Below are 24,762 nucleotides of genomic sequence, written 5' to 3'. Positions count from 1 at the left end.
GTGTCTCACTGTGCTGGGGACTGAGCTGGGGAGGGTAGTTCATAGAGAAGCACTTTTTAAGGGATTGAAGTGTCTTTGTTGGTAGTGAGTTGCCCATCCACAGAAGCATGTAAACTGAGACTGACTACATTTTCAGTGAAATGTGTCACTTGGATTCAGGGATGTTTTAGGTTTTCTTTCACCTTTAGCATCTAAATTTTAGCCATACATAGAGTGTCCCTTTGCTTTACTTGGGAGCCAGTGGTAAAATTTCAGGGGAAGAAAGAGTTTCTGAAGAAATTGAGGTTGTTTCTTCCTTTTAGGACTCATAGACACCATATATATATATATATATTCACAGTCAGAATATTGCTAATAAAGACAGTATTCTGGCATTCTGAATATCAAGCTTATCCTGACCCAATAGGTTTTGAAAATTGCCTTTGGGTGGGATAGGGGGAGGTGGCTTGGCAGTAGAGTCTTGCATGTTTGAGGCCTTGATCTCAGGCATCACATAAGATGGCATGAGAGTGCTCTCATCTCTTTTTGTCTCTCAGTAAAACAAATTAATGTTTAATAAATAAATGAATTTCAGACCCAGGAGGTTTCACAGAGGAGAGCTACAGGTGTGTGTCTTTGGCATTGCAAATGCCAGAATGATTCTCTGGTGCACTGGCTCTCTCTCTCTCTCATAAATAAATATTAAATATTAAAATAAATAAATTTTGATTAAATATGTTTCTTCATAAAAAAATACTGCTTTGGAACTCTCTGGGAACTCGGGTGGCTTTCCATGGGAAGTGGGGCCACAGAACTTTCTTGGTGGCTGTGGTGTAGAACTATGCCCTGTAAGTTTATAATCTCACAAGCTCCTATCGAATCCCAAATTAAGTGAATAAACAAGGTGCCTCTTTGAATAATCTGAGTCCTGATACAGTTGTGAAGAGAATGAGCTGTTGGAGAATGAAGACCATTTTCACAGGCCAATGGCATTCTCTACCCTGTCCATCTATTTCTTATCTGCCCTCTTGATCTCATCTTCTTTTGTGAGCCTAATATGGCTAATAAAAGTTGGAGTTCTTCAGCCTTGTTCTGTAGTCTTCTCTCTTTTTTTTTATTTAAGAAAGGATTAATCAACAAAACCATAGGGTAGGAGGGGTACAACTCCACACAGTTCCCACCACCCAATCTCCATATCCCATCCCCTCCCCTGATAGCTTTCCCATTCTCCATCCCTCTGGGAGCATGGACCCAGGGTCATTGTGGGTTGCAGAAGGTGGAAGGTCTGGCTTCTGTAATTGCTTCCCTGCTGAACATGGGTGTTGACTGGTAGGTCCAAACTCCCAGTCTGCCTCTCTCTTTCCCTAGTATGGTGGGTCTCTGGGGAAGCAGAGCTCCAGGACACATTGGTGGGGTCTTCAATCCAGGGAAGCCTGGCCGGCATCCTGATGGCATCTGGAACCTGGTGACTGAAAAGAGAGTTAACATACGATATAAAGATTCTTCATAGAAGTAGAGCCTATAGGATAAATGGAGTAACACTTGGCTCACATGGTTCTGAAAGCTTAGAAGTTCCATTATCTGAAAACTGCAAGCTAGTAAAGTAGTTGAGTCTGAGTTTGAAGGTGATAGAATTTGGCCTTGATGGTGAAGATTCTGAGTCTGGGTTCAAAAGTCTGAGAACCAGTGTGTCAGTATCTAAAGACCAACAAAAAGGATGTCCTAATCAAATGAAGGAGAGGGTCCAAAAGTAATCTTCACGTTTCTACCTTTTGTTTCTATTTGTGTCTTTTAGGGATTAAATACTGCCTACCCACCTTGGAGAGGGCTATCTGTTTTACTCGGTTCACCAGTGCACATGCTAATTCTTTTGGACACACAGACTATCTCAGAAGTAATGTCTTGCCAGCCATCTGGGCATCTCAGCCTACAACTTGTGGGTTCAAGCCCCCAGTCCCCACTTGTAGAGGAGAAGCTTCTTGAGTAGTGAAACAGTGCTACAGGTCTCTCCCTCACTCCCTCCCACCTCTTCCCCCTATATACCTATTTATGGATTATTTCTGTCTGTATCAAATAAATAACCAAAAAGTTAACAAAAGTGTGTAGAACTTTTGATCTACATTTGCTCCGTTCTACTTGTATATCTTGGATGCTTGGCCAAATAAATGTATCTCTGAGAATGAATGAGAGAGCAAAGGGGAGGGAGGGGAGGAGAGAGAGAGAGAGAGGGAGGGGCGCAGAGGTCACGGACACACACACACACACACACACACACACACACACACACACACACACTTTCTACTTATCTCTAGTCCACTTAAGGCCTTGTGGGATTATAGGCTCTCCAAACACATCTCCAATATTGACCTGTTTCTTTCATTAATCTCACCTTTTCACCTACTTATTCTCTGGTAATGTTTGTCTCAAGAAAGGCCACTTGATCCATTTTTGTGCTGATTGAGAAACCCAGGGATCATACTTCTCTCTTTCTCCCTCTTTGTATCAATCACATCTTCCTGCCACTTTACCTCTCAAGTGCATCTCAAGTCAGCCATATGTTTCCTGTGTCTTTCCCCATTGCACTACCATACCTTCCACCATCTCGTCTCACCTGGATGACATCTCAGAAGATTAGAGTTTTCTCTCTTTCTCTCTTTCTTTCTTTCTTTCTTTCTTTCTTTATTTCTTTATTTCTTTCTTCCTCTTTCTTTCTTTCTTTCTTTCTTTCTTTCTTTCTTTCTTTCTTTCTTTCTTTCTTTCTTTCTTTCTTTCCCTCCAGGGTTGTTGCTGGGCTGGGTGCCTGCACTATGAATCCACTGCTCATAGAGGCTGTTTTTTGCTTTTGTTGCCTTTGTTGTTTATTGTTGCTGTTGTTGTTCTTGTTATTTCTGTTGTTATTGCTACTGTTGGATAGAACAGAGAGAATTGAGAGAGGACAGGAAGACAGAGAGGGGGAGAGAAAGATAGACACCTGCAGACCTACTTCCCCAACGGTAAAGCAACCCCCCTGCAGGTGCTGAGCCAGGGGCTCAAATCTGGATCCTTACTCAGGTCCTTGCACTTTGCCCCATGTGCGCTTAACCTGCTGCACTAACACCTGGCCCCCAAGATCAGATTTTTCTTTTGACTTTACTCTTCACAAAGAAGCTACAGGGATAGTTTCAGATTGTAGACCTGTTCATGTTGCCTTTTCCTTTTATCACAGCCAGACAGTGTTTTGACTCTTTCTGAGACTTCCTCTTCCTCTGAAGGATATGAAAGCCCTACTGAGTTCTCCAAGGCCTGGTGGGACTGGTGCTATGATCTTCCAGCCTTTCTATTCCCCATTCACCCTGTTGCTCACTCTACTCTGAATTCTGTCTGTTCTCAGAATGTTACAGACTCCTGTCTCAAGAATTCATTTGAGAACTACACTTTGCATGGGACTTTCCCTTCCACCCAGTTCTCTTGTCCTTTCCCTTCCTCAGTTGCTTAGGATGATACTCCTGATCTCTCTAGCTTGGGTTGGCTTTCTTCGTCAGCCCTCCCATTGGTACCCAGCTCATGTCCTCAGCAACACACATCACTGTGTATGTTAGTTGCTCAACATATGTTTTCACTCCCAGATGAGAATTTCCATGTAAGTAGGGACCATGACAGTCTAGGTCACATTATTATCTTCCAGGCCTGATCCAGCATATCATATAGAATATGCACTAAATAATTTAATGTTATATGTTTATGGATGGGGAAAATAGTCTTTATCAAGGAGGAGAAACACAAATAAATGCCTTTGGACACTTTATAAATTGATGACATGTTTTCATCATTGCTACTACCCTTCCATTTTACAGGTTATAAAGCCACGCTTCCCAGAAGCTTAGTGACAGTATCTCTTTCCCACTATGCTACCCTCTCCCCTAAGGAACAACTCTTCCTTCTGGTCTTAATTTTCTCAGCCCCTCATTACAGAGAGTGTCATTTCATAAATATTGGATTGTGCTAATACAATCTTCGGAGTTTTCCTAAATAAGGGCGTTTGATAATGATCACTGAAATGATTCTATCATGATGCGCCTGTGGATTTCAGTGGCTCCGCGTGCTGCTTAGGCAGAGAGGCATGAAAGTGAATTTGAATTAGGTGAAATTGGTTGTTCTTCTCATGGGCAAAGGCTGAAATTGCACTTTTCCTTCTGTAAAACCAGCAGTTCCATTCTTTTTCAGAGGGAAACCTAATTCAATTCTGTTTATTCCAATGTTACAGAATCTTTGACCAACCCTCTTCTATGTGACAAGCTCAGTGCTAGACATTGGATAAATCAAAACATAGCATGGGAGTGTTTATTCTTTATTTTTTTTTTTACATATATATATTTATTCCCTTTTGTTGCCCTTGTTTTATTGTTGTAGTAATTATTGTCGTTGTTGTTGGATAGAACAGAGAGAAATGGAGAGAGGAGGGGAAGACAGAGGGGGGAGAGAAAGATAGACACCTGCAGACCTGCTTCACCGTCTGTGAAGCAACTCCCCTGCAGGTGGGGAGCCGGGGGCTCGAACCGGGATTCCTGCGCAGGTCCTTGCGCTTTGTACCATGTGCGCTTAACCTGCTATGCTACCACCCAACTCCCCGGGTGTGTTCATTCTTTATGAAAGTCCCCACCCCCACCCCAGAACATGGTATGATATCTGACCTCAGGCCGTGGTCTGCAAGAACCTGGATGGCCTAGTGTTTCTCCAAAGTCATTCCTTTTCTGTGAAACTGCTGGTTGTATATTGGCTTTTTTTTTTCAGTTCTGTGGACATATACAATTTCTTGCATTAGGACTTTGGCACATGATCTTCTCTTCCACTGAGATAGTTTGCTTCATTCTTCACTTGATCCATTTCTTTAGGTCTCAGCTCAAAAGACTTCCCTGGGAAGTCATCTTTTATGGGTCTGAAGGTGACTGATTACTTTATGTTTGTGCTCATGACATCCTTTCAAAGCTCTTATCATCAATCAGCATGTTTAGGTGCCAACTTATTCCGGTTCTACCCATGGCTCAAACACTTCACTATCAGCTCTGAGAAAAAAATGGATGGAACTGGAGGTGATTATGAGTAGCAGAAGAAATAAAGAAGTAAGACAGCTACTGAAGGGTTTTACTTAACTGTGCAATCTAGAGTACTTGCAAAAATCCAAAACAGAAACAAATTTGTTTCTAAGACTTTGTGAGAACTACTGTGGTTACAGTTGGGAGGGTCAGTGCACAGAACTTTCGTGATGGATTCACTGTGAAACTATAACATATAATCTTATAATTTATTATTATTATTATTATTTTAAAAAAATATTTATTTATTCCCTTTTGTTGCCCTTGTTTTATTGTTGTAGTTATTATTGTCATTGTTGTTGGATAGGACAGAGAGAAATGGAGAGAGGAGGGGAAGACAGAGAGGGGAAGAGAAAGAGAGACACCTGCAGACCTGCTTCACCATTTGTGAAGTGACTCCCCTGCAGGTAGGGAGTCAGGGGCTCAAACTGGGTTCCTTATGCTAGTCTTTGTGCTTTGCACAACCTGTGCTTAACCCGCTATGCTACTGCCCGACTCCCTTTTATTTTTATTTTTTATTTATAGAAAGGAAAGACTGACATGACCATAGGATAAGAAGGGTATAATTCCACACAATTCCCACCCCTAAAACTCCATTTCCGTCCCCTCCCCTGATAGCTTTCCTATTCTTTATCCCTCTGGGAGTATGGACTCAGGGTCATTATGGGGTGCAGAAGATGGAAGGTCTGGCTTCTGTCATTGCTTCCCTACTGAACATGGGCATTGGCAGGTCAATCCATACTCCCAGCCTGTGTCTCTCTTTCCCAAGTGGGACGGAGCTCTCTAAACCATTATCAGTAAAAAATAAAAACAAATCATAAAAAAGCTAAATATACAGGCTGGGAAATTTTGACTGTCTGGGTCTGCTATAGATACCAGCCCCCAGAGTTGTATTAAACTTTTCTTTCATGTCATTGTGCCTTTGAACTTGATGTGTTCTTGGTTTGATTCAACCAAACATTTTTATAGAAAGGAGCATGGGTCTAGTGGGCTTTTTTTTGCACATATAGCTAGTTAAGCAGAGGTCTTTATGGTCATGCTGGACCCTCCTATAGCATTGCTGGTAGAGGGGAAACACACACACACACACACACACACACATATCATGTGAAGACAGACTGAGAATCTGAAGCATCTGTAAGTTACAGAATGCCAGAGGCTGCCAGCAGATCCCATAAATCAGAGCAGACCAGGAAAGATCCTTTTTTAGAGGAGTTGGAGGAAGATGACCCTTCCAATACCTTGATTTCAGAATTCTGGCCTCCAGATCTGTGAACCACTAAGTTTCTGTCGCCTTGACTTACCCCATTAGTAATGATTTGTTTCAACAGAAACTGATCTTGGATACATCACACAGAAGAACTCTGACCCCATCCTTACCTTTTCTATATGAGAACTCACCCCAGCGCCCTCTAAGTGTTGGAAATTGTGTTTTCTTTTAAAAGAGCTGGCATTTACAGTATTCTCACTTTAACCAAGAATTAGGTTAAGCATTTTCTTTTACGCTTCACTGAATATGCTACTGTCTTGTGAATGCAGAGATATTGCCTCTTTTTAAAAAAGATACTTAATTCTTTTATTAATGAGAGGGATAGGAGGAGAGAGAGAAAGAACTCTGGTACACGTGCTGCCAGGGATTGAACTCAGGACCTCATGCTTTAAAGTCCAAAGCTTTATCCACTGAGCCACCTTCCGGACCACACTCTTCTTTATTTTTGAGACAGTAGAGGTCCAAAGAGATGAAATGACTAGTCAAAGGTCAAATAAGTTATATATGACAGAAGAGCAAGCCTTTAAATCCAGGATAGAAAAATACCTATTGTATATATGCTACTGTCACCAACTAAACATCTTTCAAATTATTTCTATTTATAGTCATGATTTATGATTGTGAGATGATACATATTCATTGTGAAGAAGATGCACAATGGTGATAGCTGTGAAGAACAATAAAAGTCTTATGTGCATACCAACTGACATAAATAAAAGTCTTATGTGCATACCAACTGACATAAATATCTGTTTTCCTACCTAATGCTATTTTCAGCATTTTCTCATATCATTAAATATTTCTCAAAAGTATGCTTTCTAAAAGTTTCATAGTTTTACATTACAACGTCTTTTCCAGATATTGTTGCATATTTAAGTTTCTCCCAGTTACTCCTAAATCACATTGCAGCAAATGTTTTTGTTGTAGACATGACTTTCTGTTTATCTCCAATAGAAGTTCTCAAATTTCATATATACATACACATATTCTCATTCTTGTGTATTGACTGCAAACTTATTTTGTATTTTTTGTATTTATTTTATTTTAATGAGAGTTACAGAGTGACCAGAGCACTACCACTCAGCTCTGGTTTATGGTGGTGCTGGGAATTGAACCTAAGACTTCAGAGCCTCACATATGTCTCCATAGTCCCTATATTGTTTCTTTGTATCTGGAGAAAGAATATCATCCACATGTCAAACATGGAATCCTAGAAATTTTTCCATAAACTGATGTTGAGAAATTGCCTTGGGGACCAGGCTGTGGCACACCTGGTTGAGTTTACACCTTACTGAACACAGGGTTCAATCTCCTGGTCCCCTCCTATAAAAAGAGAGCTTCACAAGCAGTGAAACAGTGCTGCAGGTGTCTCTGCTCTCATTTTTTCCTATCTCTCCCTTCTCCCTTGACTGCCCTCTATCTTTACTAAATAAAATAAAATAAAATAAAATAAAGAAAATGCCTTGTAAAGTCCTAAATACAAGTCAGGAACAGGTGTGACAACTGTGACTCTGTGCAGTGGATGGAGATCTTCTGAGAATTAGCAGAAATTGTATCCAAAATACATCTATGCTGTTATCAGTGGAGAGGGACACTGGCTGTAAAAAAAAAAAGTAGAATGGGACTGGAGAGCTAACATAATGATTCTGGAAAAAACTTTCATACCTTTTCTGAGGTTTCATGCCTTTTCTGAGGTCCTAGATTCAGTCCAAACCAGAGCTGAGCAATGCTCTCTCTCTCTCTCTAAAATATTTAAGAAGAAAGCAAAATAGATTTCCTAGTGCTTATTAGATGAATAGCATAGTCTTTGAACTGACCTAGCTTCTGCTGTCTTTGGAAGGAGACAGACCCACCATTGCATTTACATTAATAACCTCTGTTCATGCCTGGAACTTAGTAGTTAGCAGTGAATATTTATTAAATGAATTGCTCTTACTAATAATTGAACAACCAGGATCTCTCCCCAGCATTCACCCCCTCTTTTGCCCTGTCCTCTTCCCTCTCCTCTTCTATGTCATGATGGAGATAGGCCCTTGTTTTCTCATGGGAGACCGGCCTTCAATCCTGCTTCCTGGTTTTACAGGCCTTCTGTTATATGTACTTTTGAGTGCAACGTGGAGGTGAAGGGACCAGAAATTCACTCTCCAACCTCTGGCATCCTGGACATAGATGGTAGTTTGGCCTTTTACATCTAGGACCTGCCATCTGTGGGAGAGGAACCAGACAGTGGACAGTTAATGCACAGACATAATGTTTTAGGTCAGAAATGTTTTACTAAGTGTTGCTGAGAAGCTTGCCTCTTGGTTCCCCTCAAGTGTCTTAGTTTTTGCTTGTTTTTCAAATTTCATCTACCAGTTTCCTGTTCAGAATATGCCTCCCAGTATTTGTGAGAACATTCTTAATTTTGAGAAGGATAGAACTAGTTAGTTTTTCTTGCTATGAACCACAAACTTTGCAGGCTATCATGCCTTTGGTTAGAAGATAATGTTTTAATGGTCGTATTTATTTATTTTAAATAGGGAATATATATATATATGGAGAGAGAGAGAGAAGCTGACCAGCGTACTGATCAGGCCTTATGGTGGTGCTGCTCATTGAGCCTGGGACCTTGGATCCTCAGGCATGAATCTTTTGTATAACATTTATGCTATCTTCCCAGCCTGGAAGATACTTTTTGTTTTGCTTTCTTTTATGTTAATACCCTGCACACATATCACCTCCAATAAGTCTTCCTTGACTCTCTCCCCACAACAGTCACTTCTCTTCTGTGATTGTGTGGCTGAATGTTTTTCAAATATATATATATATATATTTTTTTTTTCCTCTGACTCCTCCTGCAGAGACCTGAATATAGTGGTATGAAGAGACTGATGACATAGCCAACTGGCAACACCAACCCTATGCATACTCGTCTTAGGGGACACTGGACTGGAGTGGTTAGAGCACAGACTTCCAACTCAGACCTCCTGTGGGCAAATTCTGCCTTCAACATATGCTTTAACCTGGGCAAATGATTTGTGTTTCCAGTTCCTTAGTTTGTAAAATGCAACTCATTATACCAACATAAGTAAAGTACTGTAAAAATGTAATAAGTTCATATATTTAAAAAGCTTAAGGGGTCTGGGCTGTGACACATGTATTACCAAGTGCAAGGATCCAGGTTCAAGACCCCTGCTTCCCACCTATAGGGGGTCTGCTTCATGAGTGCTTCTCTCCCTCTCTCTATCTCCCCCTCCTCTCTTAATTTCTCTCTGTCCTATCTAATAAGATGGAGAATAAAAAGGAAAAAAATAGCTGCCTGCAGCTGTGGATTCCTAGTGCTAGCACTATGCTCCACTAATTGGAGGCAACAAACAAACAAATAAATAAATAAAGCTTAGGACAGCATCTACCACAAAAATCAAAGCCACAAATATCACTCCCTACTCTGAATGTCACTCTTACCACATCCATTTATGCTCCTTCATTCTCTTCTCTTTTCCTCTCTCTCTTCCTCTTCTCTTTCTGTCTCTCCTTTCCTTCTCTCTATCCCCACTTTAGTCAACTAATAGTGATATTTGAACTGAGGGGATTATGGAGAGAGTTAACTTATATATACAAACACAACATTTCTCTAGGAATAAGTGCGTAATACTTAATCATTAAAGAAGGAAGAGTTTTTAAAAATGTATTGACTTAGCAGTGGCTAAATGGGAACGTAGGAGTTTATAGCTTTAAGCCAATCAATAATAATATCAGGAGTGGTAAAGGAGTCTTAAAGACCTATATCTCCTCATTATTTCAGTGTAATTATTACAGTGAATACATGCTAGTCAATTTTAGGACGTGTCATCTTTATCCAGTGTGGAGCCTCTTACATCAAGTCACAAGCAGATGTGTCTACACTAAGTGTTCCAGGCTCCAAAGGGAAGGAAGAATAATCCCAGTGCTACTATATCTGCCCCAAGGATCAAATACAAGAGTCCTGAGCAACTAGGGGCCAAAAGCAAACAGCCCCCAGTTGACCAGTCTCATTAAAGCAGAGGAAGCACTTCAGATATAAAAGCTGCAGGTGCCCCCAGGCAGGATGAAAATGCCAGAGAAAGATAGAGCCCTCCAGAAAATCTTGTCATACAACCTATGTTCTGACTCCTCTATTAGCAATAACTCTGATGGCAAGTTGATCTTTTAAAAACTTTTATCTTTGTTTTTTTATTGGATAGAGACAGCCAGAAAGTGAGAGGAATGGGAAGATAGAGAGGGAGAGAGACAGAGAGACACCTGCATCCTTGCTTCACCACTTGTGAAGATTTCCCTCTGCACTTGGGGGCCAGGGGCTCAAACCTGGGTCCTTGCACACTGTAACATGTGCACTCAAACAGGTGCACCACCGCCCAGCCCCACAAGTTCATCTTTACTTTACGTGAATTGCCTCCCTTGTTCTGAGCCCTTAGCAGACAGGGAATTCAGCAGTTAATTCTGGTAGAGCATACATGCTGCAATGCTCAGGGACCCAGGTTCAAGACCCTGACCCCCACCTACAGGGAGGAAGCTTCATGAGTGGTCATTGACAAGGAGCTAATATCGAAAGCATATAAAGAATCATACAAGTGGTCTGGGAGATGGCATAGTGGATAAAGCACTGGACCCTCAAGCATGAGGTCCTGAGCTTATCCCCAGCAGCACAAGTACTAGAGTGATGTCTGGTTCCTTCTCTCTCTCCTCCTATCTTTCTCATTAATGAAAGACAGAAAGAAAGAAAGAAAGAAAGAAAGAAAGAAAGAAAGAAAGAAAGAAAGAAAGGAAGGAAGAAAGAGAGTAGCTCAGTACCAAAGTAGCAAACAGGGACCAAGGAAATATAGCACAGCAGTTTATGTAATAGACCTTCAGAATTTTAACTTCAAAAACTCATAGGACTCTTACAAAAGGGCAGTGCGTAGTTTTTTGTTTGTTTGTTTTAACTCCTCTGTAGCTTTTAGAGGTTGTTTTTACTGATGACAAGCGATACTTTGAGGTCTGTGAAAGTGGGTTTCTTAGGAAAGGAAGCAATTTTGAAAAGACATTGGCAGATTAACGGTAGGTAAACAAACAAACAAAAAAACAAAAAACCAGTTTGCTCAAGGAACTGTTATTTTCCCCAGGTAAGGGATAATTGTATTCACACAGAGCACAGTCAAAACTAAAAGGACTAAGTGGCAGAGGGAAGGTTCTTTTTATTTAAAGGTCACATTTCTATTAATGACCCAATGTCTCGCTAACCAACAACTTTGCAAAAATAAAATTGGAAGATGTACTTAGGTACTGAAGGGGGACTGGGGTGGGGCAAGACAGCCTTGTGAGATTAGTTGAGAAGTCAGTGCTATATGCCCTGACTTTCTCTTCTTGTATCCCAAGTATCCCCCTGGGTCCCATCTCCATGTGCTTATGAAGATGAATTCCCCTGTCGAGGAATTGGAAGCAGCTGCAGTGACTGACAGTCAGATGGGGGCTACGACCACAAGAGTTTTCACAGATGCTTTACTTTATAAATGTGTCACTTAATTTCTACATTTAAAAATCTCATTGTGAGTCTTTTCTTTCCCAGTCCTAAATTGCAAATCAAAGAATGCTAGAAGCAGGGGAGAACACAGCTCCTGACTTTGTGTATGAAGGTAAGACAGATCTAGAGAGGAAGGATGCTAAGTCAAGGTCACAGAGTCTGCTAATGACAGAGCCAAGACAAAAAAAAAAAAAAAAAACTAGGATTCTTTACTTTGAGGCCTGCTTAACAGGAGAGGATGCAAGGGGCACAGAGAAAAGCAATTTAATGCAGTTTGATAAATACAAAATCATTTCAGTGTGTAATCACTATTTAGGCGATGGTTTCTGTTTTTTCCTCATACTAAATCTGGACAATCTGGGGTGTCTTTTACACACATAGAACCATTTCTAGAACATTTAGAACACATAGAACATTTCTAGAGCTCCACAGCTGGTGGCCACCATATTGGATAGTGCAAGTCTAGACCATTCCATAAAAGGACTAGAGCGGATAAGGTTAGATTTTCCAGATTAGGGATCCCTATTTTGTTGAGTCACATAAGCACTTTACTGTCACCAAATTTAAAGAAAACTACAGTGTTTATATCAAAGTATCCTCTCTTTTTCTTCCTCTCTTTCTCTCTTTCTTGGCTTAGAGCACTGCTCATCTCTGGCTTATGGTGGTGCTGGGTATTGAACCTGGGACGTCAGAGCCTCAGGTACAAAAGTCTCTTTTTAAATTTTTATTTATTTATTCCCTTTTGTTGCCCTTGTTGTTTTATTGTTGTAGTTATTATTGTTGTTGTCGTCATTGTTGGTTAGGACAGAGAGAAATGGAGAGAGGAGGAGAGAAAGATAGACACCTGCAGACCTGCTTCACCGCCTGTGAAGCGACTCCCCTGCAGGTGGGGAGCCGGGGTTCGAACCGGGATCCTTATGCCGGTCCTTGTGCTTTACGCCACGTGTGCTTAACCTGCTGCGCTACAGCCCGACTCCCACAAAAGTCTCTTTAAGTAACCATTAGGTTATTTCCTCCATCCACAATATTCTTTTTATAACTGTCTCAGAATACATAAACATAATTCAAATTACCTTATTGTACAAAAGATAAACCCTGTTTCTGCATTAGAGACTTAACCAGTTCTTATATTTTAACAAAGTTTTTTATACTGACTTATTTTTTATTAAAGAAATTGAGAGGGGAGGGGGGAAGATAGACAGAGAGAGACAGACACCTGCAGCACTGCCTTACTACTTAAGACCCTGGGTCCTTGTGCATTGTAATGAGTGAGCTTAATCTGGTACAGCACTGCCTGGCTCCCAGTTCTTATATTTGAAAGCAGTGTTGGGACACTGGTAGTGGCTCACCTGGTAGAACGCACATATTAATAATAAGTTTTTCAAGGCCAGGGGGTAACTCATTCTGTCAGAACACCATCTCAAATACCTGAGGCTCCAGAAATTGCGGGTTCAGTCCTTAGTACCTTCGTGTGATAGAGTTGAATCTTGTCCTGTCTTTCTCCTTTGCCTCTCATTCTCCCTGTGCCTAAACAAGTAGGTCTTTTTATTAAAATATAAATGGAAGTAATAGTAAGAAAGAGTTCATAAAAAAACAAGGTGTACATTTGGAGACTCCCTAGCCACTGGAGAAGCAGCCCAGTCAGGTTGGCAGTTCATGACAGCATCACCCTCCACACTTTGTGCTATCATTATATCGTGATACTTCTCAGAAACATTTTCCTCTCAGGCTGTCTCTGAAACTGCTGAAATGGAAGCAGCAGGAGACTGAGGGGTCCTGAGGAAAGTCATCTGTGTGTCTGGTTAGATACCCCTGATGTGACTGCCTCCTTGATGATTTTGTTTTATGGAAATTGTATTCAGAACACCACATTTTTTTAATTCTCATTTGTGGGGCTTCACTGCTCCAGGATGACTTTTTCAGTTAGAAACTGAAACAAAGAGGCAGAGAGATAGAGAGAGACAGAGACACAGACGCAGACACAGACACACAAATAGGTAGGTAGGTAGGTAGGTAGGTAGGTAGGTAGGTAGGTAGGTATAGAAAGAAAGAATAAGAGAGAGAGCATGAAAGACTAGAGCACTAAAGCTTCTTCCAGCATAGTGGTGGCTGGCTCAAAACTGGGTCACCCACATGGCAAAGTAGAGCACTCTCTGATTGAGTGATTTTGTCAGCCCAGCCCATGGACTTATATGTTTGTGTTCTGGTGGAAACTTACTTATGTGAAGAGGATGGCCAGCCCTCAGTGATTAACAGGGAGACACTTGTCCCCTTTCACAGGCAGGTGTCCCCACAAAAAGCTATCAAGCAATATCAGTACAGAAAAATTTCATCATGTAGCTAAATTACTCAACAGCTTATTTAAGGGTTGAATATATTTAACTACGCATGCATATTTGAAACCATATGCTTTCTAAGACAATATCTCATATTAAAGTAAGAGTGAGTAGCCTGAGAGGAGGTGGTACAACAGGTCATGTATAGTACTTACATGAGCGAAGGCCTACATTCAAATTCCAATAATGCATGTGCTGGAACTGTGCTCTGGGTTTTCTCTCCCTTATGATGAATAAATAAAGAAATAAAGAAATGTTTTTGAAAGCAAATATTTGGGAGCCCAGGAGGTGCCACAGTGACTGGAATGCCGGACTTGAACACATAAGGTTCCCCAGTTCAATCCCCTGCACCACATGTGATGCTCTGGTCTTCTCTCTCTCCCCCTTCCCTCCCCTCCCCTCCCCTTCCCTCCCCCTCCCCCTCTCTCTTTTGCTGTTTTCCTCACTAATAAAATAAACCAAACTTTTCAAAACAGAGAATCGTTCAGAGCGCAGAAATCTGAATCAAATTTGTCTGTGTTCAAATCTCAATTCCTCCATTTACTTTGGAATGTATCACGTAACATTCTGGGGGCCAGTTTTCTCATCTGTAAAGCATAGCTAGTAACAGCATCCAGCTCAGCGTGCTATTGGAAATAAGTTAAAAGCACCTTAGAACACTTCAATAAACAGTATACACATGTATATATATATATATATATATATATATATATATATATATATATATACACATATATACACATATAGATATGGATATATGGATGGATATATGAGGGGGTTGCAAGAAAACTCACCTAGGAGGGTCCATGGTTTATCTCTGTTTTGCTGTACATGTGATCCCGGTTATCTCATGATCCTCATTGTACTGGGGAAAGCAGCATTGGTCTGATATTTTCCCCTTCCTCCCTCTGTCTCTGCTCTTCTTAGAAATAGTTGTTCCAGAGCAGGAATACCATGAATGACAGAACAAAGTATTTCTGTTCCTGTGATTTGTTTGTAAAAAATGTTTTATTTAGTTTTTTTTCCTTGCCACCAGGGTTATTGCTGGTGCTCAGAGATGGCACAATGAATCCACTGCTCCTGTTTTTTTTCCCCTGTTTTATTGGATGATGTCGTTTTCGACCGGTTAGGTTGTTTTCACCGGGCTGGCTTCATGGGCAGGTAACAGACGACCAGGGACTCATAGTTGAGCTGTAGGCAGTATCTCTTTATTCATGCAGGACGCAGCACAATCTAAGCCGAGCTAAGCTAAACTAAAGGTAAAGTACTCTAAAACTCACAATGCTGTCTTTATATATACTTGCCAAGTAGGGTGGAAACAGGATGTGACATAGAGAGGGTGGAGAGAAAAGTGACTGGTAAAAATCAGAGTGTGACAAGGAGAGGATCAGGGTGTGACAAGGAGGGGGGTGGAGCAAAAACATATCATGAAACAGTGGGGATTGAACCAATGCCCTGGAGGGAGGTGCTTGTTAACAGCGGTTATATAAATAGAATGAAGTGGTTATGTAAATAGAATAGTGTTAAGCAGGGGGGATTTAAACCAAATGAAACAGAAAGGGTCTCATGCATACCAACAATTCCCCCTTTCTTTTTAACTAATGGCCATTGTGGGGTGAACAGAAACCTATATCGTACAGGCGTTTTCAAAAGAACTGGCATAAGACATGGAAAACAAAATAGGTGAACAGAAATAACCAGCGTGATGCCAAGGGGAGCTTTTCTTGCCTCAAAGGGCAAGGCCTAGCAGGCGAAAGGGCATTTCTTGCCTCTGGGAACGCTTCATGCCTCTGGGGCATCTCTTGCCTCAAAAGGGCGTTTCCTGCCTCTGTGGGCATCTCTTGCCTCTTGGGGCGCTTCATGCCTCTGTGGGCATAACCTAATAAGGAGAGGGAGTTTTCTGCCTCTGGGACAGAGCCTGCAGGCGAGGGGACATGGTCTATAAAGTCTCAAGGCAATTGGCTGAAGTTAGTCTTTGAGAAACACAGCAGCGTGTACCAGTAAGTCCGATGGAGGTGTCAGTCCAAAGTAGCTGACCACAGAAGAAAATGTCAAGGGATGAAACGCTGTACGTCTGTCTCAATGGGGAATGTCGGCCACCTGAATTCTGCTTTTCTGTAGAGAGTGATCTTTGGAGTCTGTGAATCTGTTTCTTGAGGTCGTGCCAGGTCTCATCATTGGTTTCCGGGGGCGATGTCAGAGAACAGGATCCAAATGGATTTCCAGGAATTCTATTTGAGTAGATGCTTTTTCATGTGAAGACTTTGACAGCTGAAATTCACTTACTTGTCAAACAAAACTTGTAGCAGATTAGAAGTTTACTATAATTGATAACTCCATTATAATTGGAAGTCCTTTCTAGTATGATTTTAAGGTTGTTTAAACAGTTTAAACTCAATAAAATGTGGAAAGGTAAACAGAAGAACCACGGTTAAAAGCCTCAGGCATGAGAATAATTAACATAATCATTGCACTATCTGCCCCACCCATAACTCATACCGTTTTGAGGATTAAACATTTCAGATTTATGTCAAGACGTAAAAGAGAAATCAAAGGAGGAAGAAAACAATTTTTTGGATTGTTTCTGGATGTCTCTAGAAATCATGGCTGCGTCCAGCATTTTTTTTTTAAGTCAATGTCAAACAAAAATTCAGTCATTCAAATCATTCTCTTATTAAACGCAACTTGAACCAGATTATCAAGATCTCACCATGTAGGATTAAGAATCCCCGGAGGGCGACCTAGTCCAAAAAGGTCCTCGAAATTCCATTTAGGGTGTTTCTGACTGTTCCTGCTGGATTGCTTCAGGCACCCATTTTTAAAAACGTCTTCCCATTGAAGAAAGAATCCAATCAGGAGAGTAGAACTAACCACATGTCTCCATACTTGGGAACTGCCAGGGTACTCGAGAATGTTCTTCAAATTAGAGTAGTCCTTCTCCATGGGAAACATTCGAGAAGAAGTCCAGAAAGTTCCAGGGGAAATCCCCATGCATATCCCAAGGTCTATGATCACGGTCATAAAGAACCAAACTGTGGCCCGGAGCAAAATGTAGTCCTTTTCCTCAGGAAACATGGGAGAGGGAATCCAGAAAGTCCAAGGAGAAATCTCCGTGCATCTCCCAAGCTCTATGATCCCGGTCATAAGAAACCAAAGTTCCCGGTGAGGGAACCGAAGTGTGGCCCAGAGTAAAATGTTCCAGAGACAGAGAAACTGTCTCATAATGAAACAGTAGAGGCTTTGGCAAACCTCTTCGTAAGTAGAAGAGAAGACCATAGTGCATAGGTAGGCAAAGTCTTCACTTATCTGGGAGTTGCGCAGGTCTGGTCCCACGTTGTTGCACCATATGTCGTTTTCGACCGGTTAGGTTGTTTTCACCGGGCTGGCTTCACGGGCAGGTAACAGACGACCAGGGACTCATAGTTGAGCTGTAGGCAGTATCTCTTTATTCATGCAGGACGCAGCACAATCTAAGCCGAGCTAAGCTAAACTAAAGGTAAAGTACTCTAAAACTCACAATGCTGTCTTTATATATACTTGCCAAGTAGGGTGGAAACAGGATGTGACATAGAGAGGGTGGAGAGAAAAGTGACTGGTAAAAATCAGAGTGTGACAAGGAGAGGATCAGGGTGTGACAAGGAGGGGGGTGGAGCAAAAACATATCATGAAACAGTGGGGATTGAACCAATGCCCTGGAGGGAGGTGCTTGTTAACAGCGGTTATATAAATAGAATGAAGTGGTTATGTAAATAGAATAGTGTTAAGCAGGGGGGATTTAAACCAAATGAAACAGAAAGGGTCTCATGCATACCAACAGGATGAGATAGAGAGAAATTGGAAGAGGAGGGGGAGATAGAGAGGGAGAGAGAACGATGGATACCTGCCGACCTGCTTCACTGCTTGTAAAGCATCAACCATGCAGGTAGATGCTACTACTAAAACTTAAAAGGTGCTTTGGCTGTGGTACATAAAGGATTGACTCCAGGGTGACTGGGAATGGGTTTAAACAATTCAAGGTTTATTAGGGGGTTACAGGGGTAAAGGACAAATATCTAGGTACTGCAAAATAAGCAACTATCACCTGGGATTGAGAACATGATAGCCCAGAAAGTATGTGAGTCAGTTACCAGGAGTTCAGCCCCAGTTTTCTTTTCTTTTCTTTTCTTTTCTTTTCTTTTCTTTTCTTTTCTTTTCTTTTCTTTTCTTTTCTTTTCTCTCTCTCTCTTTCTTTCCTTCCTTCTTTCTTTTTTTAATTTTTATTTATAAAAAGGAAACACTGGCAAAAACCACAGGATAAGAGGGGTACAACTCCACACAATTCCTACCACCAGAACTCCGTATCCAGTTTCCTCCCATGATAACTATTATTTATCCCTCTGGGATTATGGACCAAGGGGCATTATGGGGTGCAGAAGGTGGAAGGTCTGACTTCTGTAATTGCTCCCCCCCCCGAACATCAGCCCCAGCAAGTCTAGAGGGTCCTGGGAAGCCTTAGCGGGGGTCACTGTGTCCCACAGAAAATGCTGGGAAATCAGGGGTAAGAGTTGGCCAGATCATGAGAAATGTAACTGGCAAAGTTAAAATGTACCTGTGTCCAGGTCCCAGGTATAGACCTATCCTCCACACCATTCTCTCTCCTCAATATTGAATCGGCCAGTCTCTCACTGGCACCACCTCCTCCCCCAGCGTGCAGTCACTGCACACACTCAGGCAAAGAAGGCCAGACTTCGGCTACTTGTAAATTCCATCAGGCTGACACTATCTCCAGCCAATTACATTATGCAACAGGTAGGGAATGGGGGCTTGAACCTAGTCTTTATGCCTGGTAATATGTGTACTTAACTGGGTGTGTTTCCACCTGACCCCTATTTTGTTTTAATGAAATATATGTGGAGAGACAGAGAGAAGGGGGGGCATAGCACTACTCAGTTTTGGTTTATGGTGGGGTGGTGCTGGGGATTGAACCTGGGACCTCAGGGCCTCAGGCATTGAAGTCTTTTGCATAACCATTATGTTGTCTCCCCAGCTTGTGAATTCATATATGCTGTGTAATTAGGTTTCTCAGACACTTAAGTAGACTTGGCCATATCTGTGTATATTATAGAAACTTACTCAGCCTTGTCATCTGAATTATTAAAATCTGGATCTGTATTAATGGTTCATTTTTTTTAAGTTGAATGGCATGGGTTTACAACACCTTTATTGCCAATTGCACTATATAAGACAGTATTTTAATTCAGATCCATTGTCTAGGAAAACTGAGTGTCAGGGAAAGCATCTATATGAATATTAGAACAGACATGTTTCCCATTTACCTGCCAGATGTGTCTTTTCATCATAACAAAGATCCTCTGTTGCTTTCTCAAGTCATCCTTAGTGCTTGTCATTATTTGGTCATAATCGTCTGGAATAGCATGGAACACATCTTCAATTTCCATGCCCTTTTTCCTACCTAGTCTATTATCTCTGTAAGCATTCCAAACTAGCTTTGACTGGGGTTGCTGTAAGCTAATGTAGCTTCCCCAATTATTTTTTTAACATTTATTTATTTATTGACGTAATAGAGACAGATAAATGTAGAGGACAGGAGGCAGTAGAAAGGGAGAAATAAAGACACCTGTATCACTGCTTGGATGTCAATAATAACAATTTCAATTGAAATGAGTTGGCTAGGATGTAGAGAAGTTAGAATCTTTGTGTATTATTGGTGGGGATATAAAATGATACAACCACCATGGAAAACAAAAGTAGTATGAAGTTTCCCCAAAAGGTGAAAACATATAATGACATGTATGATCTAGCCATCCCATTTCTGGTTTATATTCAAGATAACAGAAGGAAGAGACTGAAAGATATTTGCACATCTGTGTTCATTTCAGCCTTACTCACAAGAACAAGGGGCTAGGAGTAATGCAGATGTTTTCCAGTGTATGAGTGGTTAAAGAAAATCTGATTCAGGGTCAGTTCTGTGGCACACCCTGTGTGCATAGTCATGTACAGGACCTGGTCCCCACTAGCACGGGTGAGACTTCGCACGTGGAGAAGCAATGCTGCATTTGTGTCTCATTCTCCCTTTCTCACTTCCCTTTTCAATTTATAGTTGTCTCTATGAAAGAAAGAAGGGAAGATAGACAGAGAGAGAAAGTCAGAAGGAAAAAGGAAGAGAGGAGGGAGGAAGGAAGGAAAGGAGGATGGAAAGAAGGAAAAGAAGAAGGAAGAAAGGAGCAAAGGCAGGAATAAAGGATGGAAGCCTGGTGGCAATTAAAAAGAAGAAAAGGGGGAGGGAGAAGAAGAAAACATGGTTTGTGCCTATGAATTGTTAATATTTTATTATTGAGCCTTAAGAAAGAAACCTGATACATGCTATAGAAAGAGCCTAGAGAAATTACACTAGATAAATAAATCTTTAAGAAATAGACAACTTGGGAGTCGGGCTGTAGCGCAGCGGGTTAAGCGCAGGTGGTGCAAAGCACAAGGACCAGCATAAGGATCCCGGTTCAAGCCCCGGCTCCCCACCTGCAGGGGAGTCGCTTCACAGGCGGTGAAGCAGGTCTGCAGGTGTCTATCTTTCTCTCCTCCTTTCTGTCTTCCCCTCTCTCTCCATTTCTCTCTGTCCTATCCAACAACGACAACAACAATAATAACTACAACAATAAAACAACAAGGGCAACAAAAGGGAGTAAATAAATAAAATAAATATTTTTTTAAAAAAAGAAATAGACAACTCCTCTAAGATTCCATGCTATATGCAGTATCTGCAGTTGTCAGATTCATAGAAGCAGAAAGTAGAATGGCGGTTACCAGCAGACCAGGTGTGGGGATAAATCAGAATCCTTGTTCAGTGGGTAAAGGGTTTCAGTTTTGCAGATGAAACACTCTGGAGAGCTGTTACAGAGCAATATGCACATATTCAACACTGTTGGACTGTATACACTTAAAATCAGTTAGGAGAGCATGCTCTGTGTAGCTTCTGTGGAGTTTCCAGGCTTCCAATCCTAGTGATATGTGAAAGAGCTTGGAAGGGAGGAGATGATGCAAAATATCAAGCTAAAAATTCCAATGAAGTTTGTCCTGGGTGAATGAATAACTCCATGTTCTTTCTACATGGAAGAAATGAGTGCAGTATATATATATATACTTTAAAAAATTTTTATTTATAAAAAGGAAACATTGACATAACTATAGGATAAGAGGGGTACAGCTTCACACAATTCCCACCATCAGACCTTCGTATACCAACCCCTCCCCTGATAGCTTTCCTACTCTAATCCTCTGGGAGTATGGACCCACGGTCATTGTGGGACGCAGATGATTGAAGGTCTGTTTCTTTCATGTGTGAGAGATGACCAGAGCACTGATCAGTTCTGGCTTATGGTGGTGCTGGGGATTGATCCTGCACCCTCAGGCTCTATTACCTAGAGCTCCCTGTCCTTGGAGTGTGAATTTTGAAATCGGGTCCATAGGAGTTGGGGGTACAGTTTCCACTGTTGGTTAGCAATCTCATCTGGGGCTGACCTGACAATTTCTTGACCGAAGCCAAATTCAGCAAGGAAAGAGAAAAGGCCATCAGGCAGGTGGAGACCAGGACAGGAGAATTCTACAATCTGGGGAATGGAATGAGGATTTAGGAGGACTGAGGAACAGCCTGAGGAGGAGATGGACAATGGGCTGGAAGGACCACTGACCTGTCTCTCCTAATATCTCCTCCTTCCTCCAGCCACCTTCCTTCCACCCCCAGACCAGAGTCTGGTGTTGTGGGTATCCCACACTTTACAGGCTCTGTGGCTTTATTTTGTTTTACTTATTGGATAGAGATAGACAGAAATTGAGAGAGGTAGGGAGAAGTAGAGTGGGAGAAAGACACCTGAAGCACTGCCTTACTGCTTGTGAAGCTCCCCTCTCCCATGCAGCTGGGGGACTGGTGGCTTGATCCTGGGTCTTTGTGCATGGTAACCAGCACCTGGTCCCTGTGGTTTGATTTCTTGGAGCTCCTGACTCTACCTGCTTTACTCTTCTGCCCTCTGCCCACTTCCATGTTCTTTTCCTTACCTTGGGGACCTTTGAACTCTCAGAATCCCTTATCCCTTTAAATGCTGCTCCAAATCATGTGTCTAGAGTGTCATACAGAGGAGCTGTATCTAATTTTATACACTATTCCTTCTTCCCTCTGTGGAATATAAGTGCCGTCACAGAAGGAATTAACTTCCCATTCACACTTCTGTGTCTTCGACTGGCTGCTGAAGCCCTGTATCCTGTACACCCTCAATTAATACTAAATGAGTAAATAGGGGATCACTGAAATGGGAAGCTACTTGAAAAGAGGCTCAAAAGAAAGACAGACTCATTATTTAGCAGTGTTCCCAGGAAGGTCAGGCTGCTGTGTGACCAGGAGCAAGTTGCTTAATGTCTCTGGGTCCCAGTGGCCTGGTCCAAATAATGGGGGACCCCAGTGCTGTAGCAGTCCCAACAGTTCTTTCCAGTTTTAACTGTACAAAGTCTTTAGTATGTAGTTCTGCTGCTGTGCAGTTTGTTCCCATCATAATAACCAAGGATCAGGAATAAATAGTGTCTAGAGTCCATATGAGAGCGAGGCAGGACTGGGCTACCAGGGGCCAGAGCTGGTGGACCATGATAATCCAGCAGCCATTGCAAGTGTGCAACTAACTGTTCAGAAGGAAATTTCATTTTTCATTTTCTGGATAACAGCAATGATTAGAAGACAGACTGTTTTGTAAATAACCCTGCAGAATAAAATAGTTACCTGCTTTTGGCCCTTGCAAGTAAAATGTTAGCGGTACATTCCTGATTTCAAGACATTGGGCTATGGTCTGAGATACGTCAATATGGAAACCAACAAAGAGGTTATTGGCTTGAACTGCAAGACTAATTTCCTGTACTGGAAAGGAAGCAGCAGTAACCTCTCTGCTTGCTTCTCTGTTGGCCTGGCTTTTGGAAAGATTACAGGCATCCTACACATACCCAGAGACCATGGACATTACAGCCAGAGGTACATGCATGGAAGACCTTGAGCAAAAATGATTTGGTTGATCTGTGACTCATGTGATTGACAGATGGAAATTAAATGTACTAGCATTTAAACTTGTAAAAACAGAATGAAATGCTGATGCATGGCCACTTGGTAGCACCTCTTCATCTTCCTGTGCTATCTTTGCTAGGGCACCATGGTGCCTCTGTGTGTGTGTGTGTGTGTGTGTGTGTGTGTGTGTGTGTGTGTGTGTGTGTGTGTGTGTGTGTGTGAGAGAGAGAGAGAGAGAGAGAGAGAGACAGAGTGAGAGAGAGAGTAGATGGTGTGGCTGTGACACCAGTCATAGTTTGCCTTCTTTGAAATTGTTAGTCCCTTTACACTAAGTGGCTGTTGGAAGTCCCTGTCCAACAAGTTAGCAGAATCTTAGCAGCAGGTCACTATGTGACTGGGTTTGGCTATTTCCCCCTTGCCTGGAGCAGGAGAGCCCACATGAAAAGTCTCAGTTGCTGATGTTGAACGTAGAGGCCCTGCTTGCCAAGGGGCTCTGACTATTCGGGGTCAGCACAGGATCAGAGAGGGGAGCAGACCTCCTTTACTAGGTGACTGGAGGGGTTTCTTGAACCTAGATCAGCTCCTGCTTCTGCATTCACCATGTTGCCTGCCTTTCTCTGCTGAGATAAGCTGGAGAGGAGGAGGGGAGCCCTTCGCAAGGCAACATTTTACCAAGGCAGTCAGTTTCCTGAGACTGAGGTCTCTCTTACTTCACTTACAACCTTAGGGCAAAACCAACTTTGCTTTTCTCTTTCTAGGACCCATATGTTATCACTGAGAGCTGGAAGAAGAGACGAGGGTCTTGCCATGAGTGAAACATCTGTTACTTTCAGTTTTTACTTGAGGAGTTGAACACAACTATAAGTTTTTAATGCTGGATTCTGCTATTCAGCTATAAAATTGCTTATTAGTTCTTAATTTTTACTTTATTTATTTATTTTTATTGCCACCAGGGTTATCACGAGCTCAGTGCCTGTATCACAGATCAACTGTTCCCAGGAGCCGATCCCTCCCTCCCCCTCTCTTTTATTTGATAGGACACAAAGAGATTGAGAACAAAGTGGGAGATAGAATAGGAGAAAGAAAAAGAGAGAGCTGCAGCACATGCCTTCCTGCTTGTGAAACTTCCCTCCTAAGATGGAGACTAGGGATTTGAACTTGAGTCCTTGTGCATGGTAATCTGTTCACTCAGCCAGGTGTACCACTGCCCAACCCTTCCCTACTCATTAGTTCTTGAGCATTTATGGCCTGAAGTCTGACCATCACTGTGGGTTTAGCTTCTATTTCAAGTGAAAGTAAACCTCTGCTGAGAGCCACCGTCAAACACAAGATAAAACCTTACTCTTCCCACCCTCCCACCTTACCCCATTAACATGTAGTTAGTTACAAGCAGAGCTGTTCTGGGACTGATCTGCTTTACCAGTGGAGGTGTGAACTCTGAGAGTTCCCCGCCTTATAGAAGCAAGAAAATAAGTCTCCTCAGTGGTCACAGCTGCTGTAGTCACTTCTAATTGTGCGAACTGTTGAGAACATTCTTCCTTTTTTTCCTA

At 41.9% G+C, this 24,762-nt stretch overlaps 1 protein-coding gene across 11 annotated transcripts in view; it reads left to right on the top strand.

Moving 5' to 3' along the window:
• Positions 1 to 24,762, top strand: part of PTPRT (protein tyrosine phosphatase receptor type T) — a 1,549,072-nt gene that overhangs the window by 395,658 nt on the left and 1,128,652 nt on the right. The window lies entirely within an intron of this gene.

Source organism: Erinaceus europaeus, chromosome 1 (genome assembly GCF_950295315.1).
Source record: "Erinaceus europaeus chromosome 1, mEriEur2.1, whole genome shotgun sequence".
Classification (NCBI taxonomy): Eukaryota; Metazoa; Chordata; class Mammalia; order Eulipotyphla; family Erinaceidae; genus Erinaceus; species Erinaceus europaeus.
The sequence above is the reverse complement of the archived record's forward strand: the minus strand, read 5'-3'. Positions and strand labels throughout refer to the sequence as shown.